Source organism: Chelonia mydas, chromosome 1 (genome assembly GCF_015237465.2).
Source record: "Chelonia mydas isolate rCheMyd1 chromosome 1, rCheMyd1.pri.v2, whole genome shotgun sequence".
NCBI lineage: Eukaryota > Metazoa > Chordata > Testudines > Cheloniidae > Chelonia > Chelonia mydas.
This window is the reverse complement of record NC_057849.1, coordinates 346829965-346836161: the sequence shown is the minus strand read 5'-3', so window position 1 is coordinate 346836161 and position 6197 is coordinate 346829965.

The window sequence follows — 6197 nt, the reverse complement described above, 5'->3', positions numbered from 1 at the left end:
GGGTCTTGGAACAGTTTGAGTGAATGGTGATGGTGCTGTAAGATCTGGGGCATGCCTGGGAGGACAGCTGCCCAGGGGAGGGGAAAGATGCTGCCGAATCTTGGGCTAACGTTGGTCAGTTCCAGCTTCCCCAGCTCACTGGTTAAAATCACCCTGTTCAGTTCGTTCTCAAAGCGGGAAGAAATGTGACAAAAAGGGACTTTTGTGTAATATTTTTATAACCCCAATGCGTGCCTCAGTTTCCCTGATATTTGGCCTGGCTACCCAGGAGGGGGTTAGGGGTGTGGAAAGAAGTGTTAGCTCTCAGGGCAGGCTATGAGACACGGGTGTGAATGGCGCTGGGCTGTCTGACCCTGAATGGGTCATTAAAACGCGCTGGCCAAGCCCCACCCCATTTCAGGGCAGAATCCAAGGGGACAATGGTAAATCCAATCGCCAGGACATGGACACCTGGCGACCCAGAGGGAGGTGGATTTCCCTGAAGCTGATCACAATCCCCCTGCTGGAGGACACGGGGCTGGGGAGGTGTGAGGTAGGGATAAGAGGTGGCTGCTGGAAGGAGTCGGGTGCTGACCTGGGAACTGACCAAGTTGCTTGGAGGGAGACAGACAGACCTTGAATGCTGGGGCTATGAGAATGGGCGACGCTTTAACCTTCAGTTCTCTGCGCTGCCCTAAGGGCTTCCTGTGCAGGATAAACCGGCCTGTTCTGACAGCGCTGCGGGAGCGTCCCTGCACATGCTGGCCGAGGTGCATTAATCCCCGCAGAGCGGGCACGTCTCTCCCAGGGGTCTGTCTCAGCTGGTGTCCAGGCTGAATCCCCACTCTGGCACTTCGAGTGCAGAAGGTCGGGGCCTGCAAGGATTCTAAAAATTAATACTGGCCACTCCCAGCTTGTATTAAACTCTGAAGGTTCCAGCTTTTCTCTGACCTTGGCTTGGTAAACGCTGCCACCACCCAAATGCAAAAAACCCCAAACCCCTTGGACCCAGGAAGGCGCACTTGGGAATTCCTCCCTGTGGGAGACCCTCAAGCCCTTTCACGCCCCCCCTCCGGGGAAGAGCTGAGAAAGAAAACAAAGGAAATCAGCTGTGGCCACCAGCTAATCTAACAACCTGCACACACCTCTGAGGACACCAAAAATCCAAATCCTGTCCTTAAAAAAGGTAAATTTTATTAAAAACAAAAAGGAAAAAATCCATCTGGAACTTAGATTTTTGCTAGATTTTAAAAGAGCAATTCCAAAAATCAAGCACCCAAACTAGCGTCCTTGGGGGTTCAGCTGAAAGGTTACAAGCAAACAAAAGCCTCAGGGGTTAGCACAGAGGAGATGCACAAGCCAAAATAAGAAATAAACCTGATAGTGTCTAACTAAACAGTCCCGATCCAAATAATTCCTTTCAGGTATGGAAAATACTTTTTCATACCTGGTTCAAACCGTACACAGCATTGCTTCCTAGCATGGCTGCTCCGTCCCTGCAGCCCAGAGGGCTACAGACCAAGGGAAAGTTTCTTTCCCCATTTTAAAAAGTTCCAGCCTTCCCATTGGCTCTTTTGGTCAGGTGCCCACTTTTTTTTCTTCACCTGGCGGACTTTTTAACCCTTTATAGGTAAAGCAAGCACAGAACAGCCACCAAGAGGATTTTACAGCAGAACTGGCTGGCTGGGTGTCCATCAAAGGGAGCTACTCCCCCGCTTTATTTATCACAGCTGGATTTCCTGACCGGAGCTCACGGGGTGAAGCAGGAGGCTACATGGCTCACCCCGGAGGAAGAGAGACCCTTGTGCATCTGGCCCACTTAAGGGTTCCTCCTGGAGACTGGTCTAAGGCTGGGAGCATGGCACCTCCCATTGGGATGAGATTTGGGGTCTCTTGGTTAAGAGAACCCGTCATGGCCACCCTCGTGCCTGGCCTCTCTGTTACCAGCACCAGCCTCCCAGATGCTTTCCCCTTCTCTGGGGCTTCCCTCAGCCCCAGGCAGGCCAAAGCTGCCTGGCCGTCGGCCTGCCTTGCCTGGGTCCCCACCACACTCAGCCGGGGGCTCAGCTCGGCCTCTGCCCTGCCCAGGCTCCGCCAGCTGTCCTGAGCTTAGCTGCCTTTCCTGGCTGCTGCAGGCAAGGGGGGAAAGCCCCTCCACCCTGCCAGCTCGGCTCAAGCCTTGGCTCTTACAGGTAAGGGAGAGGGACTGAGTTTTGTCTCAGGGGATACAGTCATTCCTGAGGAGGACGTTAAATGTGAGGTCATGGGGATACCCTGACTACCAGCGACCCCGATCCCTCCTGTGTCTGCCCAGGAAGCTGAGCCGTGGGCAGGATTTGGAGCCTTGACCCAGCCCTTGATGGGGTTCTACCACACCACGTTTGACAAGGGGTCTCTGTCCCTGAATCTCTTCACCCCCGAATGTCTCCCCAGTAACCTCCGCCTTCCGTTTCCCCTGGGGGTCAGATGTGTCTGAGTCCAGGAGAGTACAGCGGGACACGCGCACACCCACTTATGCCCTGTTGCCCCGCAGGTCCATGAGATCCCTCATCAAGTTTCTACTGGGGACAGCTGCTACCCCCACTCTGGGTTTACTCAAAGTCCCACTTCTGGGGTGCCTCCGCTGGTTCCTAGTCCCCAGTATCGGCTCTGTCCAGCTGGCTGCACGCATCTGTAGCTCTGGGACTGAGTAAGGGGTGAGAGACAATGGAGCTGGTCTGCCGGGTCAGTGTGGTGCAAATCACAGGTCTTCTCAAAGGCAGTGAGGTGGGCATCATTGTCCACCCCCCCTTAAACTGGGGCAGCAATTTGGTATCAAGGCTCCCTGCAGAACTGGCTTCCTGTGGTCTCCCCCCACTTCTCCCTTGATTCTCCATCTCCAGGTCATGATGGCAACCTTCCCTGGCTTTCCTGTTTTTCCTACTCATGTTTTCACTGCTCCTGATAGACAGCTCCATCCCTTTCACGGTCTGCTAGCCCCTGTCGCTCCTGCACTTGCACCTCCAACTTCCACTGCTTCAAACCTGTCAATGGGGAACCAGGCAGGGAGACGCTTTATTGTATGGGGAACTGAGTCAGGAGAACACCTGGCTATTGCCGTGACTGCTGCCTCTGTCATCCTGGGACCCTCTTGGGAACCCCGCCCGGGTCTGGATCCTGGTTCTTGGTCCGATCATCCTTCTCCAGCTGCACCTTGTTTAATCCTCTCACTCTGCACAGCTCTGTGGTACTCTTGTTAGGGGGGTGGTTATGTACCATTTTGTCACTGTTTCCTTTGACTGACATTGTTTCTACTGCTGCAAGTCACTTACTGGTGCATGCAATATCCCACCTCTCCCACCAACGGTCCCGGAGCCACAGGATCTGGGCTATATCTCAGCTTTTAAATGCTGCTAGGTTTGTACATTCCCAAGCCAGAAGGGGCTGTTCTGATTATCTAATCTGGCCTCCTGTGTAACACAGGCCAGAGAACTGCCCCACAATAATTCCTGGAGCAAAGCTTTTAGAAAAACATCCAAGTGTGATCTAAAAATCGTCAGTGATGGAGAATCCACCCAAACCCTTGGTCATTTATTCCCATGGTTAATGATTCTCCTTGTTAAATATTGATGTCTTATTTCCAGTCTGCGCCGGAAGCTGACGCCCCCTCAGTTAATGCTCTGTCCTTGAGGGCTTGGTTGTTGGAGCTGGTAACCAGCCTAGTTCCTCTGTGTCACAGAGTCCCCGGGTGATGCTCTGGAACTGCTCCCCAGGAAGCCCGTCAGGACTCTGGGGCAGTCGCCTTTCTGCGAGCAGCCTGTCTGCAGGACACACAGCTCACCCAGCTTCCACCTTCCTAGGTCTGTTCTCGGAGCATTCAGCATCCTCTGCCCCTCCGTGCGCTTCCCACAGCGAGTCCGCTCAGGCAGGGCTCCTGGGGAAGCCAGAGGGTCCTGCCCCCCAACTTCGCAGGCAGACGTGACTCTCAGCCAGCCAGTAAAACAGAAGGTTTATTAGACGACAGGAACATGGTCTAACAGAGCTTGCAGGTGCAGAGAACAGGACCCCTCAGCTGGGTCCATTTTGGGGGGCAGTGAGCCAGACAACCCCGGCTGCACTTCACTCCATGTCCCAGCCAGCCCCAAACTGAAACTCCCTCCGGCCTCTCCTCCCCTGGGCTTTGTTCCTTTCCCCGGGCCAGGAGGTCACCGGATTCCTTTGTTCTCCAACCCTTTAGCTCTCACCTTGCAGGGGGGAAGGGCCCAGGCCATCAGTTGCCAGGAAACACGGTGTTGGCCATTCTCTGTGTCCAGACCCCTGCCCACACCTGCCCTCTAGGGCTCTGCAACGATCATACACCCTTACCCCACCACCTAGAGACTTAAGAACTGCACAGGGGAAACTGAGGCACCCCCACACTATTCAGAGGAAACATTAAGAACAGTCCCACTTCGTCACACTCTGGCCTCCTTTCCCGCCCCAGCCCTGGGAGCACTGGGGCCACCGGCCCAGCCCAGAGCAGACACAATGATGCACTCACCTGCTGATCCATTTTGCCAACTGCAGCCTTTTAAGAGAAGTGCTTTGTTCCCAGGGACTGAGCCAAGACAGAGGGGAAGCGCATTACGCTGGTGCAGCCACCTCCCTCCTCACGGGGTTGCAGAGCCTAGGGAACCAGCCCGAGCCCGAACATCTACACTGCAGTTTACACCCCCGGCAGCTTGAGCCCTGCAAGCCAAGTCCACTGACATGGGCCACCAACAACATAGACGTACCCAGAGAGCCCAGCCAGGAGTGGGGGACGCCGGCTCGGAGAGGGGGCTGGAGCCGGCTCCCAGGGAGCCCTGGGACAGGTTGGCTCAAGGCTCCTCTTGCACCATGAATAATCCAAGCTGTGTCAACCTGAGGCTGCACAGTCTGGGCTGGGCTCCAAACCTAGTGCCTGGAATGGGGCAAAGCCTGCGGGCCGCAGACAGCTGGGAGGGGTCTGTGCTCTGCACAAGGGGGTTGCCCTGCACCGGGGGGAGGAGGGGAGCTGTGACCTGTCCCCAGCGTCAGCACCACAAGGGGCTCCCTGGTGAAGCGTCCCAGGGGTCATGCTCCAGCCTCAGCCAGCAGGGAATTCCCCTTGCGCAGACTCCAGCGGGGCGGAGGCTCTGCTTGGTGGGACTGCGCCGTGCCCGGGCGTGCCCTGCCCCTGCAGGCGGTGAACGCTGCCTCCCCCGGGCCGGCACTTGTTCCGCACAGGATGGAGCGGTGCCACTCTGCTCCCGGGGTCTTTTGCCTGGAGAGCTGCAGGCTCAGCCGCTCTCACCCTGCCCCTTCCTCCCGCACAGTCGGCCTGCCCCAGCCCTCGTCTGCCGGGACAGGCCGAGCCCTCGTTCCGTGACTCGCCCACTTGGTTCTCAGCCCAGGCGTCCGCGCCCCAGTCCCTCCCCGCTCTGCACGTGGCTGGCTGGCGGCGCTGCAGGGCAGGGCCTGGGAGCGTGGCGCAGGGTCAGAGGCCCGCACTGAGCCCCCTGGCACCGTTCGGTGCGACTGACGAGCCAGTCTGACTCCCGGCACCCATGGGAGTTGACAGGCAGCTGTGCATCCGCCCTGAGGGAACTGAAAGGTGGCACCCCCCAGGTTGGGCCTGGTCTCCCAGGATGCTCAGCGCCAAGCTACGACATCCTGGCAAGCCCATTGCTAGCAGGCCCCGGTGCCACCCAGCTGGGCTCTGCTAGCAGGCATGGGCCCTGGAGGATAAAGCCACTGCAGCCACCCCATCCTCCACCCACGGGACACACCAGGATAGCTGCTGGTGTGTATTCACCTCCCCACCCCCCTCCAGCCCATGGCTGCTCTCCTGGCAGCCCCTTCCCTGTGCTCCTCCCCCTGTCTGCGGGCAGCCTGGCTCCAGAGGTGCCCGGCTGGGGTTCGCAGGCCCTTGGGGAACAGGGTCTGGCTGAATTCAACCATTCATGGATGCAAAGGCCAGAACAGAACCCGAGGACCGGAAGGGCCCTTGAGAGATGATCTAGGCCAGTCCCCTTCACCCACAGCGAGGCGGGTGCTCTGCTGGATGAGGAGCTGGATGAGGCCTGGTCTCACCCTCATGGGGCAGATGGGGCCCTGTGCCCAGCTCTAGCCCTTGCCAGAGCATGGCATGGGGGCAAGGCATCTTGCTCCTTGTGCCTCCAGCTCCTCTCCCCTGCAGTGACCCAGCCCCACTCCCCCTTCCCTACCCCTCTCCTGCA